Source organism: Temnothorax americanus, unplaced genomic scaffold, assembly GCF_048541705.1.
Source record: "Temnothorax americanus isolate GAGA-0224 unplaced genomic scaffold, ASM4854170v1 Scaffold12, whole genome shotgun sequence".
Classification (NCBI taxonomy): domain Eukaryota; kingdom Metazoa; phylum Arthropoda; class Insecta; order Hymenoptera; family Formicidae; genus Temnothorax; species Temnothorax americanus.
This window is the reverse complement of record NW_027509253.1, coordinates 45,128-64,891: the sequence shown is the minus strand read 5'-3', so window position 1 is coordinate 64,891 and position 19,764 is coordinate 45,128. Positions and strand designations below refer to the sequence as shown.

The 19,764-nt window shown below is 40.1% G+C and overlaps 1 protein-coding gene across 3 annotated transcripts in view; it reads right to left on the bottom strand.

Moving 5' to 3' along the window:
- The window catches only part of LOC143893434 (neural-cadherin), a 203,242-nt gene extending 184,958 nt beyond the window's left edge, over positions 1-18,284 (bottom strand). For all 3 annotated transcript variants that reach the window (XM_077398808.1, XM_077398806.1, XM_077398809.1), the window contains exon 1: positions 18,160-18,284. The gene's annotated coding sequence lies outside the window, so the exon portion shown is untranslated. The remainder of the gene's footprint in view (positions 1-18,159) is intronic.
- Between the last annotated feature and the right edge of the window lie 1,480 nt (positions 18,285-19,764).

The window sequence follows — 19,764 nt, the reverse complement described above, 5'->3', positions numbered from 1 at the left end:
GTCCGCACGCTATAATTTATTCTATCTTTACTCAGTAGCTTTAATCTATCTCAATTGATCTGCGTCAACATCGAGGGTTAGCTTTACAAATACGATATTTATCGAGGATTTTATTCTACTTTTCTGATAAAAATATAGGTTACGGAAAGTAAATGTTTATATGTATACAGATAGATATAATTTTTTTAAATAAACGTAACTATGTTTATAATTTTTGTATGAATATTGTATTGTTTTCGCTGGAAAATATATATTTTATATTTTGCAAACTTTTGCTGGCCATTATACCACAATTCTATTCAGAGTAAATTAAACAAAAGTCCAGTTTTAGTTGGTAAATTTACGATAAAATTACTCTTGGACAAAGAAAGTATTGATAGATGGACAGGTAGAGCCGGATCGTTATAGTAGGGTTCACAGTTTTATCTGGAGAAACTGCAGTTGAAGTATGATTAATGTTCAATTTATAATTTGGTTTCAGATTAACGAACGCATAATAAACTTAGATACATATATAAATCATTCCAGATACAAAACAAATAAGGTAAGAAAGAACATGCAATACGCGCACCCATATCGTATCATCTTCGTATATATATATATCATCTTCGGTTATCCAATTTTGGCACCGAGACACGCATTTACGTCCAACTCAAATCTCAAAGACAGGTCGTAGCTTCTGTTCGCGGCGCAAATATTTTATGTTAAAATTTTCGATTTCGTGAAAAGTCAGTACCAGCTTTCGTGTCCGCTCGAATGTCGCGCTCGCAATTTTCTGATGCGCGAGGGAATATTTCCATCCGCTGGAATAAATATGCCGGAATTTCAAAGAGATCGCGCGCGGAGCGTGCACGGCACGTATATCTGAATATACGAAATTCAAACGGCGAAAGATATATTGTCGCGTAACGGAATAAATGACTCAAAACAGAATTGCGCGCGCCAACCGTTGTCGCTTCGCCTTCGTGTACGCAATGACTTTTGTAATCGCGTTAAACGATTCCCATGCACGGAAATATTTGAGCACGGAATTTAATGTAATGCTTTATTCATAATTCAATTTGCCGCCTCGATTTTGTTGCACGCGAGCATTTTACAATATTACATGCATTGTTGACGAGATGATGGAAAAATGTAACATCCAAAGAGAGAGTGCAAATATATAACTATATTCCCTGCAAACATCCAAATTTTGTAAAAATGTTAAACGTATAATAAAGCTATTTCTTTATGTTTCTTGCCAAACTAAATTAAATTTTAGTTAAAATAAGTTTAGTTTAAAAAAAAATATATATATATATATATATATATATATATATAATAATCGAAAAATATAAAGAAATTAGAGAAATAAGCATTGTCTATAGAAAATTATATGTTCTAGAAATATATTAAACTTATAACGATTTGGAATAGTCTTTTCAACAACAAAAACTTTGAGAGAGCTTATTTTTTTAGTTACTTTTTATAATATTCAACTTTAAAATTAAATTATCCTTGACAGTATTAATCCTGGATTTTAATTTCTTTATGTAACACTCTCTTTATATATATACCTTTCTTAATTATCGATATATATTCTCTATAGTATAAAAATGGCTATACGCGTAAAAATAGTCCGCTGCCTTTGAACTTTAGACGAGGTAGCATTTTGCAACATTTACGCAACTTTTTCTAAATGTGAGCCCAATCCTGACGCTCGTACGTAAAAGGAAACGCGCAAACTGCGGCAATGCGAGTGAACGACTGCCTGATTACTAGTAGCTTTTGAGTACCGAAAAAGAAGTGAATGAAACCGGTAGGGCGTGTCATCGCAAAACATATGCCACATTTATCGTTGGCCAAAGTTCTTATTCCTTGAGCAATATTGCGAGGACATTAGTGGATCAAGATGGTATTGCAGTGACCCACTTGTGTTTCTCGGTTTTTGATATATTTTTTAGTCCGTCTAAAAAGTATAAGCTGGATAAACCATCGCTCGACGTGTGCTCGAAAAGCGTATATATGTTATAGTCAAAGCCCGAAACGCGGGCATTCCTATGATTGACTAGTCAATCCTGGAGAACGACCAAGCGTCTTGGTCAAAGCCCAAAATAAGTTTTGCGTTTCGGCTTTTGACTAGTCAATCCTAGGAATAACTAATACGGCTGGTCAAAGTTAGAAACTTAAGAAAAATCACTTCGGACTTTGACCAGTCAATCCTAGGAATAACTAATACGGCTGGTCAAAGTTAGAAACTTAAGAAAAATCACTTCGGACTTTGACCAGTCAATCCTAGGCGTGGCTTAATTCGGACTGTGTGACTGTTAACAAATAAAATCAAGATTTTTTTTACTAAATTAAGTTCTTATTGCTTAATGCTCTATAATTCCTCATGCAATGAAGATGCCAGTGAAAAGTAATGTTTGTTTTGTTTATTTCTGCATATGTCGGGCGCGCATTTAAAACTTTCCTGGTAAATTATGTGAGTAATTTTAAATGATTAATAACTCGGAATTATTAACATACAAATAAACATAATCGTGAAAGCATTTTTTACAAATTTTATACATTTTTAAAGAATATTATTCAAAAAATAATGATTTGTATTATCGTAATTTAAATAATGTAAGGATCACATGTCGTCTTTGATTAGCTAACAGTATTACACACAGTATAGTTGCAAATTTGTTTTTATGCCCACAATTTTTAGATTGTTTTGAGAAACAAATCAAACAACGAAGATACAAACATGCAAAAATATATTTTTAATTTAAAAAAACCGTTTGAAGAGAAAGAATGTGTGTTAGTATGTGCGTTGCAAGTTTTTTAATTTGAAATTTAATTATCTAAGTTTATACACGACAGTACGATATATGGTAAATATTTAGGCAAATATTCTGCAACACCGGAACACGTTAAGAAACATTTTCGCAACACCTTGCGTCGCCCGTTGCTGTGCATTATGCACAGCGAAGGGGAACCGATGACAATTACCGGGCGTTGCAACGAGTCATTAGAATTGCCGAGTCCGTATACCTTCTGTCTTTGCATTCACGCGTCACTGTCTCCCGAAATGAATAGCCTCGGCACCGCTCGCGACAGACGTCGTTGGAGAAACCGCGGAAGCGCGTATCCCGGTCGGCAGCAGACTGTGAAACGCGTGTAAAAGAGCGCCGATGGCCCGAACAAAAGAGTCCCGGAATCTTTCTGTAATGGTCTCGAGAAGCCTGTCGAGAGGTAAGGGAGTGAGCGCGAGCGACCCGGCCGCCCCGGCTTTTAGAGTCTCGAGAACCGGCGCGGGGTAACCCTTTGCTCTCCATCGACACCATATGGCGTGACTAACACCATAATACTCGGCGGATATGTAAAATCTGAGCGACGCAGTACCAGCTCGGCGATTTACATGAATGCCCGCTGCGACCAATCCGAAAAATACGCTCCAACGTCGAGCACGGCTGAATAGGTCGTTCCTGATGCCTTCGTGACTTTCGCAAAATTCGCGATGCATTGGCGAAAAAGCATTTGCCCGCGTCGGCAAGATCGATAAACGTTCTCCCAAAGCAATATTGTCCGGCTTCTGCTGCATTAAATTTTCATCAGAGCTCTTCCGATTAATTTTGACATGACTCTTGTTTAATAAGGTGTAAAATTGCCGGCAGTCTTCTTTTGACGAAAATTAAAATGCTCTTTCTTTTACGCAAATTAAAATGTTTGATAGGATAAGGTATGATTTTTCTATTATTTCTGTTTAATAATCAAGTTTATAATTCTTTAAGTAATAATCATAAATTGTAAAAATCTGAAAAATAATTCCCCTGTTACATATTTATAAAATTGATTAATTATTGATGTTTTTATTAATATCAAGAAAAGATTAATTTATTATTTTGTTAGTTGAATTTTCTTAAAAGGTATTATATCTATTTTATATAACAATTTATAGAAAAGAATTTCTCTTATTTAATTCAGAATATCTAATTAAAATAAAACAAAATCTCAAAATTAGAATATAAACTCATTTTTGTCATTAACATCAAACTGCGTTAAATTTTCATCAAAGCTCTTCCGATTAATTTTGAGATGACTCTTGCTTAATAAAAGTATAAAATTGCCGGCAGTTTTCTTTTGACGAAAATTAAAAGATTCTTTCTTACGTAAATTAAAATGTTTAATAGGATAAAGTATGAGCTATTATTTCTATTTGATAACCAAGTTTATGATTCTTTAAGAAATAATCATAAATTGTAAAAATCTGAAAAATAATCCCCCTGCTACATATTTATAAAATTTATTAATTCTTAATGTTAGTTGACTATACTTAAAAAATACTACATATCTGTTTTATTGTATAACAATTTATCTTGGAAAGAATATCTTTATTCTCGATTCAGAATATCTCATTTAAATAAAATAAATTCTCAGGATTAGGATATAAACTCATTTTTCTCATTAATATCAAACTGCATTAAAACAAAAGTTTTAATGCAGTTTATTATTGGTTGACATTAAAACTAAGGTTTTATGCAGTTAGTTGACGAGCATAAGGTTCATTTTTATCCATATTGCTCAGTGCAATCTGACAACGGCTCAACGAACAGGTATCTCTTAAATGACCAAGACTTACAATTCTCCTGACAGTATCCCGACAAAATTGACTCGATTAAAGTCGATGCCAGATTTATTGCGTCTCACTGTCGTCTTTTAAACGAACGATCGCGAGTAAGTAACGGCGATAATGGGCAGTGATAAAACAAGCGTTACGTCGTCACGACGGTCGTCGGGACGTTATTCGCTCGCGTAAATCGCCCGCGAGATAACCGCCGGTGGTTGATATCCTCGACGGTGCTTAATCAGCAGTTAAATCCCCCCCACACCTTTCCTCCCTCCTTTCTCTTTCTATCTTTATCTCTGTTTCTGTCTCTTTTTTCTCCTATCCCCCGTCACCGAGATTCGCAGCTGCTGGCTATAAAATTGTCCGATTGAATCATTCTAGCGCCTAGAATAATCCCAACGTAGCTATTTCCTATTTACAAAATTGCGCTTCGTCCCCATATAACTGTCGATCTTCCCGCTTCGATTCCTCGGCCGTCATTGTACTTTCCCTCGACAGCACCCCTGCTCATTGTATTACCGACCCACGAGGACCATGGGTTCGAGAGTGGTGAGAGATTTCCCTTGACACAGCGACAGCGCACCCCTGGGCCCCCCGTTATTGGCCTATGTGCGGACGCACTCCTAATTAGTATGGATGCGTGGCCCATTGCGGCCCTCCAATGTTAGCGCGTATCCCGCGGAGCTTGCTCTCGATCAAGGTCGAGAGACGAAATGCAAATGCCCGAAGGCAGTAAAGAAGCGACGAGAGGAAGTCGAATTTACGACGTCTTTTAAATAAGATTAGAATTATGAATAGTTTAATGTTATTATCAAAATGTTATATATTTAAATCAATATGAAAAATTATATTATTATTATATTATATTATATATTAAGGTCTGTTGTACAAACAATGATATTAACTGTAGATGATTTATTTTATCTAAGATAGTTATTTTAGTACAGAAAAAATTGGATTTTGCATGATATAAGACGTAGCAGTCGCTATTTATCTGCAACATACACAGGAAAAATTGCACGTTAAATCATAATGTTCCCGCAAGCGGTCATCTCTTTTACCCTTATGGTGAAGCCTCTTTTTTATCCGTATTCGTGTTTTACCGAATATAACCGCGAAGATTCATAACCCTCATTAATAATCATTACAGAAGGCATAGAAAACTACGCAGCATGTAATCGGGTGTGTGTTAGAACTATGACCGCGCAAACATTATGCGAAAACTTATCTTGCTTCATCAGAATTGTATTGCCCTCTCTCGCAATATCAAAACATAAAATAATCTGTTAACGGATTTAACGCAAACATGAACGTATCATTTAGCGTGACGTATAGATTATAGGCAGAAAAAAATTTATAAAACTTTTTTATCTTTATTAAATAACGAATTTATATGTCGTTAACGCAATTGCAAACTAGTATTTTCTACATTACGTAGAATGACAATTTAATTATATCCGTTGTTTTTTTATTTGTGTTTGACTTACTTAAGTGATATCTCTACTTTACAGTATAAAATCCAATAGATGAATTCGCTTATTACACGATACTTACACAAGTTTCAGTAATAATTTTTATTGATTAAGCACGAGCAGTTGTTAAGCGAGGAAATGAGAGAAAGGATAACAGAAGAAGTAAAACACATAAATCATTTATAAATAATCTTATCCAAAAGATATGTTTGATCATTTTGTGAAAAACATATAAGACATTTACATTTTTTTATTTACATTTCAATAATATTTAAGAAAATTTATGTAACCAAATATAACGCGCGATTGATTTTCACGAAACTTCCAAAAGTTATTTTGTCGGATTTTATACGAGAGATTACGAGTGCGATTACCTGCCAAGAAGATATGCCGTAAGAAAGGCGACAAAATCGAATTCCGATATTACATAACCGATATCAAAGTTACTATAATGATACGTAGCAAATGTGTTTATCCGTGTCACTTATAAATAATCCGCAACACGATTTGAATTTTTATTGGAGAAAAAATGTATAACGTAAAATTTACGCATTGTCAGATTGGCAATAAGCTGTGCTAAAATCAAATTGGAATACGTTTCGTAATTTATCGATCTAATTTCAAAATAAACATGAATTTGATAAAGACACAGAAGAAATAGATAATAATAAAATAAAACAGTTTGGGTTCGACATGCATATTTTTTCTGAGAAATATTTTTGAATTGATAGAACAACTAAAAAAAAAAAAATATTCGTGACGAATATTTTTACACTATTAAGGGTCGGTTGTTCCAACCTATTCGCAAACATAACTAATAGTTAAATCATATGTCTATCCTTCTTTAATTTGAAGGAAAAAAAAAGACACACAAATATAATTTAACTATTAGTTAGTTTACCAACAGGTTCGAACAACCGGCCCTAAACGATATATAAATATATATCAAAACCGTGAAATTGATTGTGAGTGTCAGTCATACACGTAAAATTACAACGGAATAGCAAATAGTATATAAAAATAAGGTTTTTAAAAACTAATATCCAGATTTTTTTATTATACTTTGATTTTCTGTAAATAATCGCGAATTAAAGATTGGCGCTACGGGAGAAATCTATACTTTACGATACTATCTGACCGCCCAAGTCGCGCTTGAAAGTTCGCTCGTGAAGAGGCATGATAACATTGATAACCAAGTGGAACGAAAGCGTTTTCATACTCCGGCCTCGCGTAAGGCGAAATTTAAGTCCCATATACGTGCGCAAATAACAATAATGAACCCTAATTAGACGTTCCGGGGTGTGAGGTGTACGGCTTCGCAGGAACACCCATTCGCAGTAACGGGCCCTCAAAGTTCGCGCGAGAAGCGCTTCCGGCGACACTCGCGGGGTCGCGGGACACGGCGGGGGGAAAAGACTTAGCGGAGCTTTCCCAATGCTGGAGGTCCGTATAATACCCGACACACGGTGCCGGCGTCTCTGAAAAGGCTTCTCTACGGCTCGTTAGCGACCGTGGCGAAAAGGCGCGAGAGAGCGGGATGGCGAGAAAGACGCGGAGGGTTCGTATTCGGGGAACTATGTAAATTTCGTTCCCGACTCGCGGCGACATCGACATTACCTTAGGAATCGCGCGCTATACCGGGTGGAACGCGATGCGCTCGAACTCGACCTAACTTGGTCGCACGGACAATGACAAACGTCAGACACGCGCCGACGCTGCATATTTCAGGATATCACGGCGGCGGAGTCGTCGCCGTCGGTCGGTCGGTGTGTCCTGCTTCGTGTGCCGTTCTACTCCGCAGCGAGGCTGCGCGAGCCGCGTGCGCGACGTTGGAAGTGGACCCTCTACGGAGGAAAACGAGGGTGGACGATCCATCGAGGGGATATATACCAGACGATTCGTGCTTGCGTCGTGAAAAACCACAGGATGCATGCATTTTATTTTATCCTCTCCGTGGCGTTAATTTTTAACCATTCTCTTAAATAAAGAAGTGGACCTAATAATTATTTATAATAGGGCGAGTGATCTCTGCTATATTAGTTCGAAAGAGCACAAGCGATTTCGTAGTACAAGCATACAGCGGACTTTAGACGTAAAATTTTAATGAAACGCGAATATATTTTATTAGAGACAAAATTAAATATTTTTAATATTTAATTCGGTTTTTTAACATTTTTTTTTTTTATTAAGCGCTATCCATAATTAATGTAGAGAATCTAAGCCGATTTTTAGTACCTTTTGAATTAAAAAAAAAACACCTAATTTTGAGAAAGTTATAGTTTGCTAAAGTTTGTTTGATGACGGCAACTTCAAAAGGTATGACGTCATTTCTTATATAAAGTATGACGTCACAGCACACTTTCGTGTACTATATTTTCTTCAATTTTGAATATATTGCAAAAATTCAAAAAGGTTACAAAGAAAGTATGCCATGATCTATCAGACCGCTTAATAAAAAAAATTCATGTTAAAACCGAATTATATAAGTATTTTAATTACAAGCAGATATAAATTATGAGTAAAACAGATATCAATAAGCAACAACATAATAATAAAATGGTTTTAATGGAATGGAAATAGATACGTTGATTATACAAATATAAATCACCTCGTTTTAATCACAAAGAGAGCAGCATATGCTACAACATAACGTGGATTTGCAAGTGTCATTTCCAGGATATGTTGGACTATTTTACATGCAGAAACTATATGTATGCAATATCTAGGTACCCGGCAGAAACTGTTAAGATAAATTAAGATACTTAATAACGCTGTTCATGCGGTATTAAGAGTTTGAACAGAACAGAATACTTAATGTCATGAGGAGAATTAAACTCGGAGACGTTATATTGCAGCAATTCTAATTAACCCTTAACTCGTCTCACGAGGTCTTAGCCTAGACCATGATATCACACGTAATATTATCCTTCCAGACCAGTCAAGAGCTAACAAGAGTAAACGACAAAAAATATTGGCTCCTAAGAATTTAAGTAATAGCTCTTCCTTCACGCGTACAAACTGCAGTATTACCTTGATATTACGGTACAAACTTGATTTTCAACTTGATTTTCACTTGGAATTCATTAGTAAAGTAAAATACTATTTATATTTGTAGAACATTAGTTACTTACGTAATAAATCTAATTATTAATTTTTGAAAAAATCTAAAAAAATTGTACGAATAATCGAATTAACTTGATGACTAAAAAAATTAGAAGACAATATAAATTAGCTAGAAACTACAGATTAATTAGATGTATTTTATATAAAAAAATAATTTTGTATAAAATTATTACGTGTTAAACAATATATTTAGTTATTGTAAGATATTTAAAAAACTATTTTTTATTACAATGCTTAACACAAATATCTAACAATACCTATAATGTTTTGTATTTTTCGAATAAAATTTCAGCGAATTTACAACTCTATCGATGTTCTCGTGTACAATCGCGACATATTTTTACGGTCACTCGGAAGCGGCCAATTTTTGTGCCGCAATTTCACGTTTGTTTCCAAGAATCATAATGGCCTTAAGATCTGCACGGTCGCGATATCGTTACTCCGTAATTGGCGAGCAAATGTACCTATAACGTACCCTCGTTCCCTGCCTGCGAATCGACCGCGCGAGGCGTACGTGAACTTTGATCTAAGCCACAGCTTAGAAATCTCGCCGCACGCAAATGTTAAAGAGTCTTAGCCGTGTATCGCCGGCGACATGAAGAGTGGCGGAATCGACGTTAAATCCCGTGCACAATGTTGGACTAACTCGAGTCGAGAGTTAACGCCTCTCAAGACTGCATGGGAGCTTTCGATATGAGTTAACAGCGATGGGGGACGAGAGGTTTCGCGGGATTGGTAGGACGAAGTCATCTCGGGCGATCGATAAGCAACGACTGCGAATAAGACTTAAGAATAGCTAGTCCCATCATTTATTAATCGACGGATGAACTCGAAGTACGTATATCCGAAAAGTGTCTTTCCCGCGTGATTAAATTATGTCAATCCGTTTCATTTAAAATGTTAGATTAAACAATTAAATCAGGGTTTATACGTAAATTTTCAATGTTTCCTATCATGACAACGTAACGCTAAATAAGAATCACTTTTCAACAACCAGATTTCGATTTCTGTTAACATTATATATTAAATAATTGTCATAATTATCGTAATTTGTTATATCTATGTCACAAATTGCAAATGGCTAACATACTAACTATCGCCGCTTTATTATTAACTATTGCTCCTAATAATAATTCTACAGTCCACTATTTCGAATCGTATAATGCGCATGTTTTCTACATTTAAATATAATAATTCGATTAATTCAATTGGAGAATAATCTCTCGAAATTTTGCCGCGTCCCATATACCGCGTTTCTGTCTTCTCTTTCGCATTTATTGAACAGAAAATAGTGTTACATTGACTGACCAGATGCGGAATATACCGCCAACATATATACAACAATCGCTGTCATCCGAACATTGTGTGTGTAGTTTAACGTATAGACGCGCCCTGAATTCCACGCGTCTCACGACGCCCGGCGTCGCGGCGTTTCTCTCTCCGGTCCTCCGCTGTAGCGCGTCACAATTTTCACGAGATCTCAGATACAAAAGAAGAGCGCGCTTGGTAGACGCCTTTCGTAGACGCGCATGCATCGCGTGTGTACGTCCACCATGTCAGGATCGAATTAATATTTTATCTGATATTCGTGTACAGTGTACACAACGACGATTGTAGTAACCATGCCAAGAATTTTTGGTACTGTATACTTCTGTAATATACTAAACGACAACTAAATAACAGTCATAAATTTAACGTCTGTAGGAGTACGGAATAATTTTCATAAGTTTGTTTTTACGATAAAGAATAATCATTAAAATTCGGTTAACTTCCGTCAATACTAGATCTGTAAAAAAGGGTTCTTTTTGTCAACTTTCTTGAATTCAGATTAAGAAAATACAAAATTGTGAGTTTTTAAATTTGGGAGCGCCAATAACCATTTTTAGCGAGCAAGTGCCAAAATGCATCTGATATGTGTTCTACGCGAATACTAATTTTCCCCGTGAACAGCGTTCAGAAAATTCGTGTTGCTCGAGAGATACAAACGCGCTGCATCGCGTTTCGTAGATTCTGATATACGACATTCCAAATTGGTCCAAGAATACCGATCGAAAATCCGTTGTCTCCCCAATGAATATACCGCTCTGCGCAGAACCCGCCGGAACTCCATGCCGGTGCGGCACGTACGGCCGGTTTCGAAAACGTTGACCCGCGAATGGTACTTCCGTTGTATTTCGGGACACACACTGGCAAGCTTCCACGCTATACTCGCGGCCGCTTGGTCATTGGCCTCATTTTGCAAACCGCTCGAGGGGATCGCAACCATGCAGCGACTTTGTTTTGATGCGACGAACGCAATTAGCGTGCGCCGCGGCCCGCAGCTGCTACGCGGTTGCGGCGGTATGTCTGATGGGCCCCATCGACGTTGCCCTACGACATTATCTAGAAATTTCTGCTCGCGGAGATTGTCCCGAAAGTGCCAGCGTCCGGGAGAGCCTCATTACCGGAGGTGGATTGCCCTGGGACTACGAGTACTTGAATAATCACATAACTGGATATTTCGAGTAACTCGAATGCTCTAAGATAAACGCAAATGTATAAAATGGCGAAATACAGAAGCCGTCGCTCGTTTCAGATCTTCTCGCCTTTCAGACGTGTTTTGTATTGTTCGAAATGAAATTTCTCGATTTGTACGTCAATGACTATAATGCACATATCAAAGAAGTCGGGAAAAAAATAATAATTGGTCGAGTGTGTTCAATTTGTCATGTACGACGGACCGTGATGTAAGAATATCAGGTATAATAACGCATGTAATGGGGACGAGATAAATTTGGATCTCTTCCAAATGCGTATGCGTAAATATAATATTCAAGTTTCAGAAAAATTAGGATAAAATTAGAGGCATGATAATTATTTAATAATAAAATCAAGAAAGGCTTAATAATTGACGATGATATGATTGAAAAGTTAAACCGAAATGAAGAAATGTAACTGTTAATTTCATTAATGGAAGTCCCTACGTCGTCCCATTTTCCAAAGTTCTCAATTATCTCAATTAACCATACCAGATAAATTGCGAAACTTCGTAATTCACTTAATTGCATACCGGTCTTACTCTACATTGTTGTTAGAAAATACGCTGCAGCGCGTGACTATATTGGATATTAGCATTTGTGGGCCATTTGGGTCAGAGTTTTGATTGAAGAGCCCGCCATTAATTGAACAAACGAACACCTTCGTACTGCTACACCTGGCAGTTTTATTTCATATGACTGATGATACGGCGCATACGGAGCACGTTTTACAATACGACAATCGCACACAATCGTGCTTTCGGAGCCGATAGAATGCCGATACTTTCGCAGTACGCCGTACTTTATCGCGAATATATTGTGGATCAAAACGCGATCCAACTACCTAAATTTCGTTTCGAGTGCTTTCATGACCGCGATGTTCATTTCCGATATTTCCGATAGTGCGTTAAATATTTATAGATCGGGTTAATGCAGGCCACATAGTTATATCAGCATCGTATTTCCTATTATTTAATAACTTTAATAAATTCGAAATCAACTCTTCTCTTTATACTGCAGTGAAAATTTTACCAGCAAATCGCTTCTATTTTTCTAAGTTTAATAACATTAAACATTTCGGCTGCCAAGCCTGTTATAAATCTACCAATCAATTGATTAAAATTAATCAGAGAATAACGCTTCCTATTATTAATATTAAAGTTTAATTCTTGATTTTGAAAAAATTTTATTTCATCTTCACTTGGACCCTTATATCCATAGTCGAGAGAATACGCGCGATAGTTTTGAGTAGAAATAAATACACATTTTGGTATAATAAATTTCACTTTAATTCGTTCGTTCTCCCGACGAAAGACAATCCGTCTTTATTTCGCCGGACGTCTGCTCGACGATGTGCGGTCATGTCGCTGCAGTTCGATATTATTGACGTTTTTACCGAGATATTCGGACCCGTATTGATAAACCCGTTTTACAGAGCGACTTGCGCGCGAAATGAAAAACAACGATCGGTGATTCGATGTGACGAAAGCTATTAATCGTGCCCTCTCCCGAGTCCCGTGCAGTCATCAAGCGGCGGATCATCGCGAACATCGCGTCGCGCTGTATCTCCGGCACGCTGTCGTCGCTTTCGTTCGGACGGTCGGGCCTCGTATCGACGTGAAAAGCGCGAGAGAGAAAGACACGAAGATTCGTTGCGACGCCCACGAGAAAGCAATTAAACGGCGCGCCCGAAAATATATAGTTACTGCGGTCGCGATACTATTACCCCGAGACTATTGACCGTATACCCCTCCCTCCGCTCCGGCAGAACCGTCGGGGATTTAGAGATGAATCCTATATTTCGCGGGGCATCCAAAAGCGAGGAAATTATACGAATCACTCCAATTTCGGGATTAACTCGGAAGCACCGACTGCACATTTGCGCTGTCGTTAAAGCAAACATCTCGTATTACGCATATTGCGAGATAACGCTCGCATACGAAGCGTAATATCAAAAACGTCCGGAATGTTTTTACCTCGTCCGATAAAGCGTACTCTCATTGAAAAAAAAAAAGTATCACTGTTCAACTATCGTGTACGCGGAGGCCGATGAAAGGCTGATGAAAGGGACGTTATAATAGACGGATATCTTTCAATATGATCTGCACTGTTTGTCTAGTAAGCTTCTTTCATATATTATACGACAGGTATTCTATATAGGCATGCCGTTGATGTGTCGCGATGTGCCAAATAATTTTGAAAATAGTCGCGATACTTCTCCCGGATGTGGCAGACATGCTCTGCAGATGTGCTCTGCTTCTATTTCTATCGCGAACCCTCTTCGAAGACTTGCTTCGAAGACTTCGCGTTATTTTTTTGCCATATTGTGAATATTTATAGCAAGATATTGGCCGTAAACTGAAACGTGAAATCACTAATGACACGTTCATCCATATTTATATTTAAAGCCTTTTAAAGCTAAATTGCGATAAAATTTAGGACATAATTTTATTTATAATTTTTATATTACTGTATATTCTAATTTATGTGCGCGTATATATGGATATTTATTTTATATTCCGATACGTACATTTAATTTCTTCAAATGCTTTTCCATGACACATATAAAGTAATAAATATAAATCTGCCTCGAATCCCCTTGCGAATTATAGGTCGTTTAAAATGGCGGTTGGAATAACGCGTTATTCTTATTTCATCGTAACGTATCGCTCGCTATTTTAACAGTTACGTTCGCTGAGTAACGCAAGTTCGGTTGGAAATGAAGGGGGCGCTTTAATTATACATATAAATCCCGAATGTCCGTCGGGCCGGTTGATTAATGTTACATATCTCTGAATAGCTCCTTTGTGAATTACCGGCGAAATCTGTACAAGAAGCGTGTGTTACGCGTGTTATTTATCCGATAACTCGCGAGTTGAGTAATTCTATACAATCGCCATTTAATTCATAAAGCGTTTTATGGTGAACTGTCGTGCCACGCGTTGCCCACGCGCATCACGTCTTATCGCTGCATCCAAGCGATACAATGTTACCAGAACTACGGCAGAAAGTGCTTTCGCAAACGTTTTATCTCAATATATAGCTATAGTGTTCATTATATTCATCGAGAAATCTCATTTCTATAAATCCAAATAAGAGCATACCGGATATCTTTTCGACAGTGTATACTGGAAGATAAACTAAGAAAAATGGCGAGAGATTGATGGCGTTCTAAAATTATTCGATACCAGACGTTGACGAATTGACTCTTGAGGAAGCTGATAAAAATTTGATTGTTTATTTAACTTCGAGTGTACTTGGATAAATATTTCAAGACGCAGTTGTTGAGATATTAAATGTTAAAACTTAAAATATTAACTGGTAAGAATAAAGGCCCAACAATCGAGCATAAACGTGGATGTCAAATTAAAGTTCGTTTATTAAACATAAGTATATATAGAACGGGACGTTTCGACCACACAGGGTCTTCTTCAGCCGATACAAATTAAATAATTACATAAAGTCGCGCAATAATCAGTAAAAACGTGAACGGTAAAAGGAAACAGACTCGATGGAAATAACAAAGTCATCCGGAGTCACATCTTACATGAGAGCGTTCTAATGGTACAATATAAAATTGTATATATGTATATAGATTTTTGTAGAGTCAATTGTGGAATGTAAAATTGTATATACGTTAAAATTATTAAAGAATAATTTTCAAAAGAAAGAAACAAGATATATTATGTGGTTCTAAGAGAGTTCGCACAACGCGATATCGATCGGAATTTTCTCTCTCTATTCAGCCATTGAAAACTCAATTAGCTATTTAAAGCAAACGAATCTTTCGCTCCAGATTGCACGGTTGGAAGTTACGAGTTTTACTATTTACTACACGTATTAAAATAGTTGCGTAAGAATGGCTCGATAAAAAGAGAGCAATATTCTGCCAGGTCGGAAAATTGTCCCGAGTTCAAAGGGTCAATTCCTTCTTGGAGGCGGCCTCAGCCGAATTATTATCGATCTGTACGCTCGTCGAATTCACGAGGTCGCGCGCGGCCCTCCGCGGAGCGGGACAGAGTGAATCGCGTTCGTCGCGGGTTCACGTGGCTTCTATTGATTTACTACGAGCCCGCCGGTTTCGCGAAAGATCACACCGCCGCCGCGCACCGCCTGTCGTCTTCTCCGCCGACCGCGCCGCGCCGCGCCGCGCCGCGCGTCGTCTCCGCGACTGCCCGCGCGCCGTGAAAAGTTCTCCCGGCCGATCGATCCGGTGTCAGTTGGAATCTGCTCGTAACCTGCTGTCTGAAGTATATACGGTCACGCTACTCCGCAACAATGTGTCACGGAGGTTCGTTGACACGGCCGGCGCGGCGTGTCGCGAACGGGGGGCACGGCGCGATCCGCGAGAGTTTCGAAAAGCGAGAAAGAGTTTCGCTTTAGGATGAATTATCATTAGAGATATCATCGCGTTCACTACCGAAACTAGTGGAACTCGCTAAAATGCTCCGAACGTTATGCAACGAATGATAATAGTACGATTCTGAGAGTTAAAGCTATAACACAAGAGATATCGAATCACAAACAAAAAGTTTTACCGCGTATTTATCTGTTCGCTGACAAAAACAAGATGTCATTTAGGCTTATATCTGTTCGTATAAGTTTGTTGCGAATGTGAGAATACAAAACATAGCACTTTCTTCTTGTCTTCGATCCTTTGAATTGACACGGTCATTTAGGAAATCTGATAAATCTCATTCAAAATCATTAGTGATGATGATATTTTAATATGTAAGTAATAAGCGTGCGATGAAAATGACAGTTTCATTTAGCAAAGCACTCAAGTCATCTACCTAACGATATTTTCCAAGTGATCATTCAATAGCATACTCGCAAGAAATCGATTGCGGGATATTGCTTCAAGAGTAAAAAAAAAAAAATGTGACAAGTGAGAAGTCATGTGGTATTTTTTAAAGTTCTCGTTGAGTTATTAAAAAAAAAGATGAAAGAGACGTCGAACAGCATGGTTGATGGCACGGAATACGTATCGTCTCTCCTTTCCGCATGAAAAAGCGAAATTGAAAATATAATTGAAATACTGGAATATCAATATTCCAAAGCCACGTAAGAGTTGTACACACTGTGCAGCCTGTCGCGACAACGCGTACGCGATAAGCTTTCGCGTTGGACAATGCCAGTCGATAAAATTGAACCCTTTTGGATTCAAATGGCAACTATATACGCATTTGGTTCTCTTATCAACGTTTGAACGTCTTCCTGACATCGCTACCGACATAATCGACGACGTGCCCGACCCGCAATACGTTACGTCATTCTACGATCGTTTTCAATCTTAATATGATCAATTACTGATGACTATATATAAGAGCGAACAATTTTACTACAAGAGAGAGATTTTGATTTATCCAGAATAGAAAAAGAAAAATTATTCCTGCAATGTTTACACGAAATATGTAACGGAAAGCGAAGTAAAAGAGACAGCATCGATCGCTTGCCTAAAGGTTTAATTAAATTACGTTTAAGTCTTAAGAAGTGAATAATTGCTCATATTAAGATTAAGAAAATTTGCTCCAAGAGTATCGTCACGAATGAAAGTAGTATTTCTTTACAAGCATGTCAACACGACCACCTTAATTGCGATTACAAGAATATTTATCATGCTAGAACATAATGCGCGTAAGCTTTATATTAAAGTTACTTTTAATATTTTATATATTTCGCTTTAACAACTGCTCTTATGTGCCTCAAGTTATGAACTTGATTGTATATCTTGAGAGCAGTTTCTTGTTATAATGCGGTGTTTTAATTCTCTAACTTGACACATATATTCTGTTCAATTATCCAAAAGTGCATTTGGATATAGGCCGCGTGTCTCCAGTATATCTCGATTACGTCATCTCAAATGCCATCCCACCCCAATCCTCTTCGACAATCAAATTAAACGCGTATACCCGATATCGATACGGCATAACGGTGTGACGTATCGTTTAGCATCATGCAGCACAGCAACGCCGCGCGTATTTTCAAAAGGAAACGAGTATATGTGTGTGTATATACTGCGGAAAGATCACGTAAGTCCACCTGCCGTCAGAGGTACGCAGGATCAAGGACAAGTCGAGCGACGAGGATACGGACAGTCAGACAGACGAAGGGATGGACGGAGGCGGAGGCGGCGGAGGCGGCGGCGGTGGCGGTGTGGCGGAGATGGCGGATGAAGGGCTGGAGCATGGAGCATGACAGGGGAAAATGATAGAGAGGGAGAGCATCACAAGGGCGAGAGGACACACGAGGGTGAAAGAGAGCAGGTCGCAGGCCGCAGGGCGCGTACGCGGGCTACATCCGTGTACCTCCTTATACTTGGGCAAAATCAATAACCTGTTTGGGGGGCGTAGGAGAGAACCTAAGAGAGTGGCCGTAGCGCGGCACCGCCACGCCGCGCGATCCACCAGCGTATATAATCCAGGTGGTATATAGCGCGATTTTGGATACATACGCTATCCGTTCAGCCAGGATGCTATAGCGTTCCCCGTGTGCGCCAAGTGAACTCTCGGGGCTCCTCCCGACTCCAGGACTCCGGCGGTGCTCCGGTGATTGCGCAGGAGTGCGAGGACACACACCTTCCCCCCCGGCACACTCCCCCCCGCCCCCTTGGTGTATATATATATATATGCCACCCCTTTTCCCCCCCACGGCCGCTGCCGCCGCCGCCGTCGAGTTCCTCCGCACCTGCGACACTCCCCGGTGTACGTGCGATACCTCCACCCCGGAAACCACCAACCTCCGGCAGGAAAACAACTCGCTCTAGCCGGGGCGGGCGCGAGTGCAGAGGCCAGGTAACAATATCCGGATGTCGTCGGCGGAGTAACCGCGAAATTCGAGCGGCGTGTCAGCGCGCGTACGCGAGACTGCGCGTCTCGCTCGTCGGATTACACCAGTCCACCGCTCACTGAAACTGCACCTCGGCGGAGCGACCTGGTCGACGAGGATCGCCGGGACGTCCCACGGCTACGAGAGAGATCCTCCTTCCCTCCGCGCGCACTTCCGCCGCTCCGGACACTTTCACCCGCAAGTCCCCCACAGGAGTCGCCCGGCGCTCTCCTTCCGGAGCATCCACCGGCACGGCCCGAATAACGATCGACGGCGGGTGCACGAGATTAACACGATTGCTCTCTCTCTCTCTCTCTCCGGGTTTAAAAAAAATAACTGACTCCGCACTCTCGCCTGCGACACGCGCGGGGGCCACTCTTCGCGGATATATAACGTCGCGCCGACCCCTTTCGCGCTGGGTGGCGCCCTCGGGAGAGACCAGGGTACTCCGGTGTATATACGCGCGCGGTATACGTCTCGCTTTTATATACCGTAGTGTTACACCGCGCCACGCTTCTTCTCTTCCTCTCCGGGCACTTCTACTTCTCCGCTCCCTCACGCGCAACTCCGAAGCGAGGCGCAACTCGGGAGAGAGACGCGGCGCGCGCGCTTCGAGCTGTCGCGGCTGTGGGGCGCGGACCACTACCTCGACGAGCCTCCCGGATCGTTGGATAAAACTTGGTGGGGCCGTTCCGGTCGACGTGCGAACTCCCCACCTCTTCGTCGTCGGCTTCCTCCCCACCAGCGGATGATAGACCGCGACGGTCCCTCCACCGCACACCCCCTTCGTTCCCCGTACGGGCGCTCCCTCGTCCTCTCGCACCCCTCGCCACCAGACGACTCCACTATCACAGCCAACGCCGCCGACGCCGCCGCCGTCGCTGCCATGAGGAACGTCGGGCAGCGTCGTCACCCCTCGAAGGGGGTTGCAGGGTGCGCGCGCGCGCGCGCGAGCGCGCGTTTACCCTCGCGCACGAGCCACCACGCTCTACGGTCGTCTACGTCGCCTGCGTGCCGTTAAAGTTGCCCTCGCCGCGCGTCACCCCAACGCTGCAACGCTATAACATCCACGATCGAGAATGAAGATAACGCGACGAGAGTAGCGTGGTCGAGAGTGATCAGAGGGGGGTCGACGCGGCGGGGTTGCCTCTCGGATCCGATGACCTGCGGATTCTTGGCAAGCGAAGCTCCGCTAGATAGAAGCCCGCGGGGAAGACTTCTCATAACGTAT